General features: G+C 42.1%; 1 protein-coding gene and 1 pseudogene across 4 annotated transcripts in view; both read left to right on the forward strand.

Annotated features, from left to right (window-relative positions):
• The window catches only part of arfip1 (ADP-ribosylation factor interacting protein 1 (arfaptin 1)), a 215,785-nt gene that overhangs the window by 23,068 nt on the left and 174,917 nt on the right, over positions 1 to 17,800 (forward strand). For 2 of the 4 annotated variants that reach the window (XM_060827505.1, XM_060827532.1), the window contains exon 2: positions 360 to 512. The exons of the other annotated variants lie outside the window; for them this stretch is intronic. The gene's annotated coding sequence lies outside the window, so the exon portion shown is untranslated. The remainder of the gene's footprint in view (positions 1 to 359; positions 513 to 17,800) is intronic. 4 annotated transcript variants of the gene reach the window in all.
• On the forward strand, positions 4,321 to 4,441 carry LOC132820967 (U6atac minor spliceosomal RNA; annotated as a pseudogene).

Consider the following 17,800-nt stretch of genomic DNA (forward strand, 5'->3'; position numbering starts at 1 on the left):
GCAGGCGTTGTAGAATTTCATGCACATCGGGACTCAAAGTCCTCAATCAATTTGTTTGAGGTTACATGTTTGATAATTTTAAAAGGATATAGTGTTGTATAATATGAATGTAAAAACCCAATCTGCTCTATTACATAGCCCACAAAACACTGAACTGAGATCCTGATTCAAACAAGGCAAACCAGTCACTTAAAAGGATTTCCTGAACCAGTATTTTAACAAACAAAGATATTTAAATATCAAACCCTCTCAGCATGGCACAATTTACATTGAAACTTTCCCCCAACCCCCCACCCACCCAAGTATTAGTACAATCTTAATTTCAGCGTTTCTCTTTCTTTCACATCCTCTCGATGAAGTTACACTTATAAAAAGAGAAAACCCTTTGCAGCGGACCACACAGCGCCGCAGTCCATGCCACTCCCTCTCCTGGGAGAAAGACTCTCCGAATCGCGTCTACAGCCTAGAAGTTGAGACTCTCAACGAAAACCCAGACAAAGCTTCACTGACAGGTAATGCATTTCACTGTTGGGGTCTGGGCGACCAGCTCCACTTCCTCCCTCTTTTCCCAGTGACACCATGTGGTCCTAAAAGTACTTTTAATGGGAGCTGTGGGGGAGAAAGGCAATAACTTTTGGAGGTACCAAATTTTGTTCAGATGTCTTTGTTTGACATTCCTGATTTCTAACTGTATTTTATGCTCCAGAGCCTCAAACCTCGTGTCTGTGGTACTCGAAGCTGCATTTCTTCAGGGGACTTTAACCCCCTTTTACATAGGGGACTCCAACACACAGGAATATCCAGAGGGGTGCCGAGTTTAAAATCTTACCTTGTTGGCCGTCCGTCTCGAGATACTGGTGTTCTGGGCTTCGCAGACACTGTCCGATTGTAGTTATTTGTTTGGACTCCTGCCTGACCTGCCTTTATTGTCATCCCATTTCCTTATCTCCACATCAATTGAAGCAAATACTCAGACACAGAATGACTCTACCCTATTCACCTTCATTCCGAGCCCTCTTATACAAATTCTCAATCACTATTGGAAAAGAAAAGTTGATTATGGTGCCATTTATGTCTATTTTTATGTCATAGGTTGAAATAACCTCTGTAGGTATTATCAATTCTTTTTCCTCCCCTTTCCAGGCTCAGGCAGTTATTGATAAAAGTAGAGACAGATGCAATTATTTGAAATCAAACATTAGCTCATGCCTCCTAACAGTAACCACAGGTTGGAGGTGTGCAATTTCCTTATTTGTGCTCTGACGTGTTTTCGGAATGCAGAAGCAGAAAATTTGTTTTTAGATGATTAAGGAAAGTAAATGCAGGAATCAGTTGCTAATGGGGAAAGCAGTGGGAAAAATACTAATTTTAAGGATGTGTATTCATCGTGATGGGAAGTGTAGTTTCTTGACACTAGTCATGAGCTAGTTTAGACAATGTTGGACTATATCATACAGATATTCCTTTGTCTTTCACCATTTGCTTCAATTATCCTCAGTCAGTGTTAGTTATATTTATGTGTAGTGTTAAGAGTTCTCCTGTGTGGAAATTGAATTGCTAATTTAAACAAATCACTAAACATGTAGTGCATTCCTCCAATACTAAGACCAGCAGCCTCCATTGTGCATAGCTTTGCATTATCTTCAAGCTTAGAGCTAATTCTCCCACATTTACATCTCCGTCATTAGGGTAAAAAATGAGGTCTGCAAATGCTGGAGATCACAGCTGAAAATGTGTTGCTGGTTAAAGCACAACAGGTTAGGCAGCATCCAAGGAACAGGAAATTCGACGTTTCGGGCATAAGCCCTTCATCAGGAATGAGGAGAGATTTCGTCATTAGTTAAGGCACTGAGACAAAGCTGCAGAAATATTTGCACTGAAACTAAATGTTGCAGTGTGTAACATTTAGAAATGATAGAGAAGAAGTACAGGGATATAGAGTAAATGTACTTAGTCTGTCCAGGTATAACGCAATAGTTCTGTTCCTGTGTGATCCCGTGTTATAAGAAAATCAAGTAATAGCAACACCATTCAAACCAATGGGCCCGGAATCACGTTATAGCCAATACAGGTGAGGGAAGTTGGCATTCTACAAATAATGGTCTAAATTCTTCAATCGCATTGTAGCCAATTTGTGTTGAAGAAACATGCATTCTAACAGAACTGACTCTATTCGGATGTACTTAGTCAGAATAAGTAAAGAGACAACACTTTTAGCAAGGCAAAAGTAGAATACGTATGGCTATAAATAAAAGATGGTCAAGAGTAAATTACAGTATCAGATGTAATCACCTAATGATAGCAATGAGGTGAAAAAAGATGCAGATAAATTAGGACAATAATCATGGGGATTTCAACTGCACTGATCTTAATGAGACAGAACAAACGGTAAAAGTTTTCTCACCCATGTGAAAAAGCCTGACTAGGAAAATTAGCTTAGATTAGATTACTTACAGTGTGGAAACAGGCCCTTCGGCCCAACAAGCCGTTTCCTCCGGGTGCTTCGGTTTCCTCCCACAGCCCAAAGTTGTGCAGGTTAGGTGAATTGGCCATGCTAAATTGCCCATAGTGTCAGGTAAGTTAGTCAGAAGGAAATGGGTCTGGATGGGTTACATTTCGGAGGGTCGATGTGGACTTGTTGGGTCGAAGGGCCTGTTTCCACACTATAGGGAATCTAATCTAATCATGCCCTTCATGATTTTATAACCTCGATAAGGTCACCCCTCAGCCTCCAACGCTCCAGAGAACACAGCCCCAGCCTTTCAGCCTCTCCCTATAGCTCAAATCCTCCAATCCTGGCAACATCCTTGTAGATCTTTTCTGAACCCTTTCAAGTTTCACAACAACTTTCCGGTAGGAAGGAGACCAAAATTTCTTCTTGTTTATCAATTGCTCACTCACTTAATTGCAATAATTTAAAGTGAAAATAATACAAAGCTGGTCTTCTGAAATGCTGGTTCAAATTGCACCTTGCTACATTTTGTAAAAGAGTTCTCCATCAAACAACCTCCTATAAGTTCTAAACTCGTAGGCTGGCCAAAACCGATTACAGTAAAGCTGTTATTTTTTTCTGGGAGTTCAGATTACATGATTAACTGAGCACAAATTTCAAATTCATTTGAAATGTTATCTGAATTTTCATGTGTTGGAGTTCTACAAAAATAGACATGTAAATGTAACATTACAAAGTATTGAAACTTGATGTGTTTTCATTGCTGTGATGTTCCTGAAAGAACTTTATGAATGAGTGACTTGAGTTACAGGGAACTTGAATTTTCACCTGACTGTTGACAATTGGAATACAGAAAAGTATTGTTGAAACCTGTGATGATACTAATGGAGGACATTTTTATCTTATGAAGAATTTCTAACTTTTAAGCAGTGTTATTAGGCTTATTTTAGTATTTTATCACTACTAATACACTTCAAGGAAAGGTCAGATGTGAGCCAGTGTGCTTAAATGTTTTATTGTGGTTCTGTTCGCCGAGCTGGGAATTGTTGTTTTAAACGTTCGTCGCCTTTCTAGGTGACATCCTCAGTGCTTGGGAGCCTCCTGTGAAGCGCTTCTGTGATCTTTCCTCCCCCATTTGTAGTGGTTTGAATCTGCCGCTTCCGGTTGTCAGTTCCAGCTGTCCGCTGCAGTGGCCGGTATATTGGGACCAGGTCGATGTGGACCCCTTCAACCTGGACCCAATATACCGGCCACTGCAGTGGACAGCTGGAACTGACAACCGGAAGCGACAGATACAAATCACTATAAATGCCGAAGGGGAGATCACAGAAGCGCTTCACAGGAGGCTCCCAAGCACTGAGGATGTCACCTAGACAGGGGACGAAACATCTGCAACACAAATTCCCAGCTCGGCGAACAGAACCACAACAACGAACACCCGAGCTACAAATCTTCTCCCAAACTTTAAATGTTTTATGTTGCCTCGTGATGCTGTTTTCTATCATTACTTCAAATTGTTCCTATTGATGATGATGACCTGTAATCATATAAAAATATCTAGCCAGAAATAAAATTTGTGATAAAAAGCACTGAGTATAGATTGTCATTCAGGTTAAAGAAAAAAAAATCACAGTCATAACATTGCAATTCTCTAAAATTTTGGAGAAGAGTTGTGCACCAACCGTGATGTCCTCCACAATCAGCTTTATACACCTGCAATATGGCTTGCTCACATTTGTACTCAGTGCTCCAACCGATGAAGGTCAGCATGCCATATGCTTTCTTCACCATCTTATTCACTTGTGTTTCCACTTTCAAGGAGCTATGGACTTGCATCCCACAATCCTTTTGTATATCAACGTTCCGATGTGTAGTATGAAAGGAGAGAAGATTAGCACTCCTCTTGATAAGGATGAAGGGGTCTTAGTGGCTTTTCAACACACATGGGATTTGAGGGAGAAGGGGTTGAGTGTCTGGAATTCATTGTTCAAAGGAATGGTAGAGTTGGTAGCTTTCCAATATTTAAGTATTTAGATGAATGCTTGAAATGCCATAGCATACAAAGTTATGGACCAAAGGGCTTTTGTGGGACAGTGGTAGCGATACTGCCTCTGAGTCAGATGTTTTGGCTCAAGGGTCACCTGCTCCAAAGGAATGTGCGAACATAATTAAAACCAGGAATTGCGGATGCGGAAGATCTGAAACAAAAACAGAAGTTGCTAGAGAAACTGAGCAGGTCTGGCCATTCCTCTGTTGATTAGTTAATAAATTTGCTGTCTAAAAGGCTCACCAGATACTCACTCCACTTCTGTTATCACTGAGCGGGAGATTAACTGAAAGGTTTTGAGTAACTTCTTTTAATCAAGAAAATGCTTTTCTTAATTTCTCAGCTCCTTAAACTAACTACTTAACTTCAGGGAAGGGACAGCTAAGCTACAATATTTACCAGCCAATTAACACAGAATCTTTGTGATGTCACAGTTTGCCTTTTTCCTGTCACTGTGATTTCCCATCCTGCTGCACTGTTCTCGCAGTGTGCTTCATAGTGATCCTGACCTAGAGCATATTCCTAGTCTGCTATGTAGTGATCCTGGCCATGTACATATTGTTGCTTATCTCCCTGGCTTATTGTTTAATTGTTTTAATATAAAGATTGATACCTCTTGGATCTCCCACTGCTGCTCCTAATGGCATTTTAAACTTAAATTGTTAAAATTAATTCCACATAAACAGGGTTATGCATGTATAACCTTTCATACAGGTTAGGCATGAAAGGTAATAGAAAGGAGGGTATGGTTAATAAGTTTGCAGATGACCCCAAAATCGGTGGTGTAGTGGACAGCAAAGAAGGTTATTTCAGTGTATGGCGGGACATTGTTCAGATGGGCCAAAGGGCTGAGGGGTGGCAATTGGGGTTTAATTTAGATAAATGTGAGGTGCTGCATTTTTGGAAAGGCAAATCAGGGCAGGACTTATACATTTAATGGTAAGGTCCTGGGGAGGGTTGCTGAACAAAGAGACCTTGGAGGGCAGGTTCACAGTACCTTGAAAGTCGAGTTGCAGCTAGACAGGATAGTGAAGAATGCACTTGGTATGCTTTCCTTTATTGGTCAGTGCATTGAGTACAGGAGTTGGGAGGTCATGTTGCGGCTGTACAGGACATTGGTGAGGCCACTTTTGAAATACAGCATTCAATTCTGGTCTCCTGCCTATCGGAAGAATGTTGTGAAACTTGAAAGGGTTCAGAAAAGATTTTGAACAAGGATGTTACCAGGGTTGGAGGGTTTGAACTATAGGGAGAGGTTGAACAGGCTGGAACTATTTTCCCTGGAGTGTTGAGGGGTGACCTTGTAGAAGTTTATAAAATCATGAGGGGTATGGATAGGGTGAACAGCCAAGGTCTTTTCCCCAGTGTAATGGAATCCCAAATAAGAGAGCATAGGTTTAAGGTGAGTGGGGGAAGATTTAAAAGGGACCGAAGTGACAACCTTTTCACAGAGTGTGGTGTGTGTATGGAATGAGCTACTAGAGGAAGTGGTAGTGGTTGGTACAATTGCAACATTTACAAGGCATGTGGATGGGTATAAGAATAGGAGGGGTTTAAAGGGATGTGGACAAAATGCTGGCAGACGGGACTAGATTAATTTAGGATATCTGGTCAGCATGGACAAGTGGGGTCGAAAGGTCTGTTTCCATGCTGTTCAACTCTATAACTCTTCAATTTGTCTGACATGACCTTTACAGCCTAAGATAATGGCTAGAGTTTTGCTGTCTACATCGAAGGCATGGCACTTATTGACCTGAGGAGCATGATATCCCTGACAGCCACCTTTCAGGTTTCTATATTTAACTGCAAATATAGGAACAATGCTGACTGGTCACAGTTTTGCAATTATATATCGAAATCTCAGTCCCGGCCAATATGCCCGAAACGTCGAATCACCGGTTCCTTGGATGCTGCCTGACCTGCTGTGCTTTTCCAGCAACACATTTTCAGCAATAACTGACCAGAACAGTTTCCATTAATATTGAGCTACAGTGATGGAGAGAACGAACTGATGAAGCAGCTGATGATGATTGAGCCCAGGACTGTATCCTGAGAAACTGAAGGGCTCTTGTGACAGAGTGAAAATGTCCTTATCTCTGGGCTGGAAGGTGTGAGTTCAAATCCCACCTGTGCTGGAGGTGGGTTGTAATTTGTCTGAAGAGGCGGATTAAAATAATCTATATCTTGAGGAACTGTTGGGCTCTTATTGTGCAGTGGTGGTGTCCCTTCCTCTGGGCAAGGCGGCCCAGGTTCAAATCCCACCTGCTCCAGAGGTGTGTCAAATCACATTACACTAATGTAACACGTTCAATTGAAGGAAAGTTGTTAATGCAGGCACAGAAGTCGTCATCACCTTCAGGTGCAGTTGTGGTTGCAGAAGTGGATGGCTGTGGTTTATTGTCTTCTGACTGGTTCTTAGGGCTTGGTTTAGATTGTGTGATTATGCAGGTACAAGAGCAAATCAGAAAGGCAAAAATTTGCCTTCCCTGGTGGTCTAGTGGTTAGGAATCGGCGCTGTCACCACTGCGGCCCAGGTTCGATTCCTGGACAAAGAACGTGAGTTTTCCTCTGCTCATTTTATTGTGGTGACAGCATTCCTGAAGCGAGGGTGGCACAGTGGCTCGGTGGTTCAATTCCAGCCTCAGGCGATTGTCTGTGCAGCGTTTGCACATTCTCCCTCTGGCTGCGTGGGTTCCTCTGAGTGCTCCGCCCGGTGCATTAGTCAGAGGGAAATGGGTCTGGGTGGGTTACTCTTCGGAGGGTCGGTGTGGAGTTGTTGGGCTGAAGGGTCTGTTTCCACACTGTAGGGATTGTAATCTCATCTTTAAAAAAAAGTGTTGACATTAACCTTTTATAGTGCTGTAAATAGCGTACAGGTAGTTTGAGATGACTGAGTTAATAAAAGAATGATTTTGAACTTCTGTAGGTGTTCTGTGTTTGCTTCTGCAGCCAACGTGAAGGTATCCTTTAGAAAATGCTCATTGGGTTAAATAAACTCACTGAAAGTGGGTTTTAACCATAAACAAATCCTCTTTATCATGCTGTATCTCCAGGCAAATGTTTTATTTGGATTTTCATATTAAATGGGAATGTAGTCTGTTGAATTATTCCACAATGTGTGGGCGGCACGGTGGCACAGCAGTTAGCACTGCTGCCTCACAGCGCCTGAGACCTGGGTTCAATTCCCGACTCAGGCGACTGTGTGGAGTTTGCACGTTCTCCCCGTGTCTGCGTGGGTTTCCTCCGGGTGCTCCGGTTTCCTCCCACAGTCCAAAGATGTGCGGGTCAGGTGAATTGGCCATGCTAAATTGCCCGTAGTGTTAGGTAAGGGGTAAAATGTAGGGGTATGGGTGGGTTGCGCTTCGGCGGCTTGGTGTGGACTTGTTGGGCCGAAGGGCCTGTTTCCACACTGTAAGTAATCTAATCTAATCTAATCTAATTAAAATCTTATGAATTTTTTTTGGTATTTTTTCCAACTGGTTGAGTTGTGCTCCGAATATAAAAAGTAATCTGTGTGCTCATATATGGAGAGAGTAAGTTGTGGGAGGACTGCTCATTCATAACATTACCAGGCCGGTTTAATAGATTAGACTTGCCCTTTAATTAAGCATGGATTTGTAACCTTAATTATAGGACCACTAAAATTCCATAACAAGGCAAGGCCAATTTCTAGCTCAACCAGATCTTACAAATGATATGTTGAGTTTGTATTAAATCTGTGCAGGATTAAAATATCATCCCTGGATGTTGTTTAAATATTATTAAAAGTTTTGTTCAGAAATAGCTACTTTACTTGTGTACGGGATGTTGTTTTGTTGTTTACATTATTGCATCCATCTGTCTTCCAGTAAACCGTACCAATACTACTTTTTTGTTTACAAAGTGTTATTTGCTTTTGTGCATCTTGTGTGGAGACCGATGAGGGCTTACGCCCGAAACGTCGAATTTCCTGTTCCTTGGATGCTGCTTAACCAGCAACACATTTTCAGCTCTGATCTCCAGCATCTGCAGACCTCATTTTTTACCTTTTTGACCGATGAGAAAGCCTGTTAGGAAGTTAGAGGTCTGTCTTGTATGGTTTATTGGGGTGAGCAGAACTGGTTTTATTTGTAAATGGATCCCAGAGCTTTGCTGTTGCTGCCAATATTTAATGATAGGGGCAGACCACCTCAGGGTGTAACATCCAATTTCAGGATTGTCTGTCACTTGCTCTAAGATGAATTTTTAAAAATCTTTTTCAGGAGAAGAACTACTTCAGGTTACCTACACACTGTTGAATATGCTCAGTGAGGCTCTAACCAAACCTCCATATAATCCAATTAACTTTCGATTTGCTCTTTGAACTAAAAACAAATTGGCCTGTGTTTGCAATGATTGTACTTCATATTCAGTCGTTATTCCATTGAAAGAACAATAACTTCTGCAGTTCGCATATGTTCAGGTTAATGTGGAAATTCAGAAGTTGCTTTCAACAATTTTATTCCTGGCAGGTGCAGTGTTGAGGACCAGGCCCCTAAAATTGTAATCAATTAGAAATCCTATCCTAGTCCCACTTCAAAAACTCTTGAACAAATTGAATGAAGTTAATTACAACCCTATCCAGTATATCCAGCAGTTTTTCTTCATAGGCAACTGGGACTGAAGTTGGAAGAACTATCCCACAGAGTTCTCCCAGCTGCCTGGCACGTTATCACTAAACCATCCTTTTCATTCTACATTCCAAGCATCACCATCCCTCAGTATGTCCTGTCCCTACCAGAGCTTGAGGTCATAGTCTACTTGCATACTGCCAACATGAAGCTGACCGGGGAGCCCACCAGTGTTGACTGTAGATCCCACAGGATTTTTGGCTTCAGCTCAAACACTGCACTTGACATGAACACACGGTGTGATCGAATGTGACATGAGAAGCCCAAGCAAAATTGAAGTCAGTGGAAATCCTCTCTGTGCTAAGTAAGTCTCCAACCAAAGGAAGACTGTTGTGATGGCTAGGGTCATTGACCCCAGCCCTGGGGCATTAAGGAGTTTCTCAGTGTCAGTATTTTCTAAGCAGGCCAATCAAATGTTATTACACAGCTCTGGAGCAGGTAGGACTTGAACCCGAGCTTCCTGGTTCAGAAGTGATGACCCTACAACTGTTTCCACAAGAACTCAGAGTTCCTCAGGACAGATATTTTCAATGCATCTGATCAGGCATTTTTTGACACCCCTCTGGAGCAGGTGGAATTTGACCCCAGGCCGCCTTGCCCAGAGAAACGGACACCACCACTGCACCACAAGAGCCCTTTTGGTTCTGCAGGATAGATTATTTTTAATCCGCCTCTTCAGATAAATTACAACCCACCTCCAGCACAGGTGGGATTTGAACTCTTACCTCCCAGCCCAGAGATAAGGACATTTTCACTCTGTCACAAGAGCCCTTCAGTTTCTCAGGATACAGTCCTGGGCTCAATCATCATCAGCTGCTTCATCAAGGACTTTATTTCCATCATAAAGTCAGAAGTGACGATATTTATAGATGCTGTACAGTGTTTAGTTTTTGCCATTTCTTGGATACTGGAGCATTCAGGTCTCGGACTGATTAAGTGGAAAATAATATTTGTGTCACAGTTATTGACGGCAATGGCTTGTCACCTGCCAACAACTGTCATTAGTTCTCTCGACCTGGTTCTAAACGATAGGAAATTCTACATATCTTTTGAAATCTTTCACTTTTGTGACGGCTCTGAGAGTAGCAGGCCTTTATTTCTACCCAGGATAGGTGCATGTTATTTAATGAGCCTGGGAGGCTTTTTTTTGACACGAGCCTCAGTTTGAAATGCTACCCCAGTGTGTTTTAGATTAGATTAGATTAGATTCCCTGCAGTGTGGAAACAGGTTTTGTGACACAATGAGCAACATCTCCAAGGGAGAGCCCAGCTATCAATCCTTAACATCCAAACTTATTAATGTCACTGGATCCCACACCTTCAACATCCTACAGACTACCACAAACCTAACTTGACAGCATCTTTCAAACCCAGATAGAAGGTAAATATACAAAAACACCACTCTCGAATTTGACCTTAAAGACCCAATTTTAGATTGGAGCTTACATGATTGTTCATTAACTTGCTAAGAATTAGTAACTGGCCCCAAGCACTCCTTGTCTAGAATAGACCATTTGAGCCGTCAGTAAAGAACTGGGCATTGGTTCCTATGGTAATATTTTGTGCAATTCTAAACTAAACCTAATGAGCCTGGGACACATTATTTGACTCAGTTTGAAATGGTATGTGAATGACAACATTGAAGTCTTTAAATGTAACGTTAACTTAAATCACAAGCTGCATTAATTTGAAAGTAGCATTTTTTGTATGAGTCATAACTAGCATGACTCAGATCAGATAAGAACTTACTGTTAACAATGGGGTGCTGGAGGTAAGGGTAATGGGTTAACAAGATGGAAAGGCATTCATTATGCTGAGCCATTTAACAATATTGGAAGCTTTCAGTATGTCAAGTCAGCTAACAAGGTGAAATGTATCCATTGTATTAATCCAGTTAACAATGTTAAGACCATTCACTGTATAACAGTAGAGAGCTTGGTCTCTGCTATTGATACTCGCTGATTGTAACAATCACCCAATTACTTTGTATGTTGCCTTTTCTGGATGCTCCTTCCTGTAAAATGACGATATAGTTCATTGAGAAACTGCTGTTCCAGAGAAGACTGTGAACTCATGTCCCTGTGCACGTGGGTGATTGTTCTCTCTCCCTCCAGGGCCCGGAATAAAGATGGAGGAGGTTGCTATACTCTCACTCATCTAATTGTGTACTCAATGATACTGGATTTTAATTGCACCACCGTTAGTGACAGTGCCTTCAGCTGCCCAGACCCTACACTGTGTCTCTGAGCGTTTTGCTTCAACTGAGGGGAGAACGGGATGACATTATAAAGCGTGCAGGTAGTTCTCCACCTCCCAGATGTGCCGCATTGTCCAAAGCTCGGATTCCAGCTCTACAACTAATTTATTAGTTAGTTAATCTCTAGTTAGTTAATAAATTAAGTGATTTTGCAGTTTTGTTTTTAAACTGAGCATAGATTTTCGATCAGCCAATCTGGTCACAGCTCTCCTATAGCGTTACTTTTTCAGTTTGGTCTCGGTTACATTGTGCACTCACCACTCTGCTCATGCCTCTGATTCCACACCCTGGAAACTAGGCAATTACCTTAGCACTCCTCACCCCTGCTGACTGACCTATACTGGCCTCTGGTTGAGAAAAGCCTTGAGTTAAAAGCTCTGTTAACTATTACAAATCACTCGCTGACTTTTCTCTGTAACTTGCTCCATCTCCACAGTACTCTTGAAATACTCATCTAATTGTGTACTCAATGATACTGGATTTTAATTGCACCACCGTTAGTGACAGTGCCTTCAGCTGCCCAGACCCTAAGCTCTGAAATTCTCACCTTAAACTGCCCCAAAATGCAGTACCTCTCATTTATCTGAATTAAACTCCATCTGCCATTTCTCGGTCCATTTGATCAAGATCCTGTTGTAATCTGAGGTAACCTTCTTCGCTGTCCACTACACCTCTAATTTTGGTGTCATCTGCAAACTTACTAACTGTACCTCTTATGCTCACATTCAAGTCATTTATGTAAATGACAAAAAGTAGCAGACCCAGCACCGATCCTTGTGGCACTCCACTGGTCACAGGTCTCCAGTCTGAAAAACAACCCTCCACCACCACCCTCTGTCCTCTACCTTTGAGCCAGTTCTGTATCCAAATGGCTAGTTCTCCCTTTGTTCCATGCGATCTAACCTTGCTAATCAGTCTCCCATGGGGAACCGTGTCGAACATCTTACTGAGGTCCATGTAGATCACATCTACTGCTCTACCCTCATCAGTCCTCTTTGTTACTTCATCAAAAAACTCAATCAACTTTGTGCTCCTCAGCCATCCAAGCTGCAATATTTCTCTGCCTTACCTCTAAGCTGTGCCCTCTTTCCCCAGTTCCTGATCTCTGGGTCGTGGTCTCTTCCTTGCAACTTCCTTTTCATGGTTTTGGGTTCCCACTCAAGCTCTAATGCCCTTGAGATGCAAATCCTGATGTTTCACAAGTGCTGAGGCTTTGATGACCGATTTGGTTAAAATTGCTCCCACTCTGCTCTCCTGAATCTTTACTGCATGTAGAAGCTTGGAAGAAGAGATGCAAAGGACAAGCAGCTTTGAAAGTCATTTCACACAAGAGAGGTGAATTGATTCCAGAGACAGGTATGATAATAATTGTCATTAGAGACACACGATTGCAGGTTGGCCCAATGGGAACCAAATATTTAAGGATTTCTGATAGACAAGAAGGACGGACAAACAGGAAAGGAGGTGGAATACTGCTGACAAAAGAAATGGGATTGGTACATTTATGAGAGAGGAACTTAGCTTACAAAACTAAGATGTACAGTCTGTTGGGTGGAGCTAAGAAATAGCAATCAGGCATGCAAAAAGTGGCAGGAGTCATTTATAAACCATCAAACATTATTGGAAAAATATGGCAGTGGGTGGACATCAGATGTGTACCTAAGGTAATGCAGTAATCGTGGGTGACTTCAATCTACATAGAAACTAGGGAATCTAGTTAGGAATCTAACTTCAAGCATATTGGATAAAGAGATGACAATGAGAAGCAGTACAGCAAAAAGACAGAAGGTGTTGTATCTGAATGTACGCAGTATACCAAATAAGGTAAGTGAGCTTGTGGCAGAGATCGAAATTGGCAGGTATGATGTGGCAGACATCATGGAGATGTGGCTGTAAGGAGATCGAGACTGGAAGCAAAATATCCAAGGATAGACATCCTATCGAAAAGACAGGTAGGTGGGACAGAGGGGATGGGGCTGCCTTATTAGTAAGAAATTGATAGCAAGAAACTGTGTTGGGTCAGATTATGTTGAATCTGTGTGTGTAGACTTGAGGAACCACATAAGTGAAAAAAAAAACCATAACGGGAGTTATGTAAAGGCCTCCAAACAGCAGCCAGGATGTGGGACACAAGGTACACTAGGAGATAGAAGCACTGTCTAAGAAAGGCAAGATTATAGTGATCATGGGGACTTAAATATGCAGGAGTAGACTGGGCAAATCAGGTTTGTTATGGATTGCAAGAATGATGGCTTTCTGGAGCACCTTGTGGTGGAGCCCATTAGGAATAGGCAATACTGGATTTATTATTGTGCAGTGAGGCAGTGACCAAGATATGATAGAATTTACTCTGCAATTTGAAAGGGAGAAGATAGAATCGGGGGTAACGGTATTACAGCTGAATAAAGGCAACTACAGAGGCATGAGAGAGAAGCTGGCCACAATTAACTGAGAGAGGACACCAGCAGGAAAGACAGGTGGAACAGCAGGAGTTTCTGGAAGCAATTCAGGAGACACAGCAAAAATTCATCCCTAGGACAAAGAAACATGGTACAAGGAGGATGAGGCAACCAGGGCTGACCAGGCAAGTCAGGGGCAGCATAAAGCCACAAGAGCTTTTGTTTGTAATGTGGCATTGGGCAGGGGATAGAGAAGCCTCCAAAGACCAACAGATGACAAGTAACAAAGAAATAAAGAGGGAGAAGATTACATATCAGGGTCAGATAGCCAGTAATATCAAAGTAGATTGCAAGAGTTTCTTTAGATATATAAAGGGCAATGTAGACATGGGGTTACTGGAAAATGACAGGAGAAGTAGGAATGGGGAACAAAGAAGTGGCAGAGGAACTGAACAAGTACTTTGTGTCATTCTTCATGGTGGAAGACTTGAGTAATGTCCCAAAAATTCAAGAGGGTTAGGGGGCAGAGGTGAGTATGAATGCCATCACCAAGGAGAAGGTGCTAGAAAAACTGAAAGGTCTTAAGATGGATGAATAACCCAGACCAGATGGACTACACCCGAGAGTTCTGAAGGAGATAGCTGAAGAGATAGTGGGGGCTTTAATGGTGACCTTTCAGGAATCACTGGAATCAGGGAGGATTCTAGGGGTCTGGGAAATTACTAACATAAATGTCTATTTAAGAAGGGAGTGAGACAACAGGCAGGAAATTATAGGCTGATTAACCCAATCTTGATTGTTAGTAAGATTTTGGAGTCCTTTGTGAAGGATGAGGTTTCTGAATACCTGGAAGTGCATGGTAAAATAGGGCAAAGTCAGCATAGTTTCATCACGGGGAGGTCAGGCCTGACAAACCTGCTAGAATTCTTTGAGCAGCTAATGAGCAGGTTAGACTAAGGAGAACCAATGGATATTATCAACTGGGGTTTCCAGAAGGCCTTTGATAAGGTGCTGCACAGGAGGCTGCTGAGTAAGATAAGGGTCACGGTGTTGGAGGCAAGGTGCTAGCATGGTTAGAAGCCTGGCTACCTGGCAGAAAGCAGAGGGTGGGGATAAAAGGGTCCTTCTCAGCATGCCAGCCTGTGACTAATGGAGTGCAGCAAGGGTCAGTGCTGGGACTAAACTTTTCACTTCATATATTAATGACATAGATGAAGGAACTGAGGGCATTCTGGCTAAGTTTGAAATTGTACAAAGATAGCTGGAGGGACAGGTGGTTTTGAGGAGGCAGGGAAGTTACAGAAGGATTTAGACAGATTACAAGAATTGTCAAAGTAGTGGCAGATGAAATACAATGTGGGAAAGTCTGAGGTCAGGCACTTTGGTAGGAAGAATAGAGGCATGAACTGTTTACAAAATGGGGAGGAAAATTCAGAAAGCTGAAGAGCAAAGGAATGTGGGATTCCAGGATTCCCTTAAGGTTAACTTGCAAGTTGAATCGGTAGCTAAGAAGGCAAATGCAATGTTGGCATTTATTTCAAGAGGACTAGAATATAAAAACAGGGATGTGCTTCAGAGGCTCTATACTGGTCTGGCCAGACTACATTTACAACATTGAGCAATTTTGGGCCCCATATCTCAGGAAAGATATACTGGCACTGAAACGCGTCCAGGGAAAATACCCGAGAAGCCTAGGAATGAAAGGCTTAACATGTGAGCAACGTTTGAGGATTCTGGTTCTATACTCAATTGAGTTTTAAAGAATGAGGGGGAATCTAATTGAAATTTACAGAATACTGTCAGGTCTGGACAGAGTGGGCATTGGGAAGATGTTTCCATTAGCAGGTGAGACGGCACAGCCTTAAAGTAAAGGGAAGATTGGTTAGAGTGGAGGTCAGGAGAAACCTCTTCAGCCAGAGAGGAGTGGATCGATGGAATTTGTTGCCACGAGGCTGTGGAGTCCAGGTGATTGAGTATACGTAAGAAAGATAAGTTCTTATGTAGTAAACAATCAAAGTGCCTGGGGATAAAGCTGGGGAATGGAGTTGAGAAACCCATCAGTGATGAGTTTAATGGCGGAGCAGATTCGATGGGCTGAATGGTCTAATTTCTGCTCCACTCACTAATGGTCTAGTTTTCCCATGATTTAATTGGAGCATATTTCTACTTATCCAAATCCGATAATGCTGTATTTAGATTTCTCATAATTTATTTACTCTTACATTCTTGGGCCTCTGCTTATCAAATTCAGCGCAGTTGATTTTGGTTGTAACTTTATCTATGGGCTGTTGCACATGTGAGTTTTGTATTTGCATTACTATGACTGTGCGCGCCCTTCAGCTGCTTAATGTACAGTTTGCACTCCTGTTCCTTGTTTTTCCTTCCAAATGCATTACTTCATTTGTCAAGAGTAAATTGCATCTGTTGCCTATTCCATTAACTGGCCAGTCCTATATGTGTTTTGTATTCTATTTCACTGTTCTCTAAACTATCTACTTTTATGTTGATAACATATTTTGGTGAGGTCATCTGTCTATAACTGGAGCAAAAATGAGTCTGGAGCTTGCTCCGGGGGCTCAGTTTTTTTTTGTAATCCAAGCAATATGAATTAGTTTTGTTTCCCGGTGAGTCAACAAGTCTTCGGTCCATGCTGTGCCATTTCTTGTATTGTGTGTCTGAAATCTTCTAGCAGTTTGTCTTTATTAAATAGCTTTTGAAAATCTGCAGCTGTTGCATTCCCTTCTTTTATGTATCTTCAAACTAATAATTCTGTAAATTTGTCAAATACAATTTTGCTTTTTGTATGTTCATGTTGATGCCTCTTGATTACCCCATGTTTCTCTCAATCGCAAACTAGATTACAAATTATGGATTCTAAAAATTAGTCCACAGCAAATATCGAACTAGCTGACCAGCATTTATCCCATTCAATTTTCTTTCCATTCTAAAGTGAAACCTTAAGTAAACATTTCACACCTGACAGGTCACACTAACCTGATTGAGTTTTTTTGAAGTAATGAAGAGGATTGATGAGGGCAGAGAGATGGATGTGATCTATATGGACTTCAGTAAGGCATTCAACAAGCTTCCCAATGGGGAAACTGTTTAGCAAGGTTAGATCACATGGAATACAGGGGGAACGAGCCATTTGGATACAGAATTGGCTCTAAGGTAGAAGACAGAGAGTGGTGGGAGGGATGTTTTTCAGACTGGAGACCTGCGACCAGTGAAGTGCCACAAGGATTGGTGCTGGGTCCAATACTTTTTGTCATTGATATCAAGGATTTGGATGTAAACATAGGAGGTATAGTTAGTAATTTTGCAGATGACACTAAAATTGGAGATGTAGTGGACAGCCAAGCATGGTGAATCCACCTAGCCTGCACTTCTTTTGGCTGTAGGAGGAAACCGATCCAGACATGGGGAGATGGTGCAAACTCCACACAGACACTCACCCAAGGCTGCAATTGTACCAGTGTCCCTGGTGCTAACCACTGAACCACCATGCTGCCCTCCAAACTACTGACACCCCTTGCAAAGAGCATAGAGTCGTAGAGATGTGCAGCACAGAAACAGACCCTTCAGTCCAACTTGTCCATGCCAACTAGATATCCTAACCTAATCTAGTTCCGTTTGCCAACACTTGTCCCATATCCCTCTAAAACCCTTCCTATTTATATACCCATCCAGATGTCTTTGAAATGTTGTAATTGTACCAGTCTCCACCACTTCCTCTGGCAGATTAGTCCATCCACTCACCACCCTCTGTGTGAAAAAGTTTTCCCTAAGGTCCCTTTTAAATTTTTCCCTCTCACCTTAAACCTTTGCTCTCTAGTTCTGGACTCTCCAACCCCAGGGAAAATACCGTGTCTATTTACCCAATCCATCCCCCTCATGATATTATAAACCACTGACGTTCCAGGGAAAAGAGCCCCAGCCTATTCAGCCTCTCCCTACAGCTCAGGTCCTGTAACCCTGACAACATCGGTATGAATC

This window comes from Hemiscyllium ocellatum, chromosome 1 (assembly GCF_020745735.1).
Source record: "Hemiscyllium ocellatum isolate sHemOce1 chromosome 1, sHemOce1.pat.X.cur, whole genome shotgun sequence".
Taxonomy (NCBI): Eukaryota; Metazoa; Chordata; class Chondrichthyes; order Orectolobiformes; family Hemiscylliidae; genus Hemiscyllium; species Hemiscyllium ocellatum.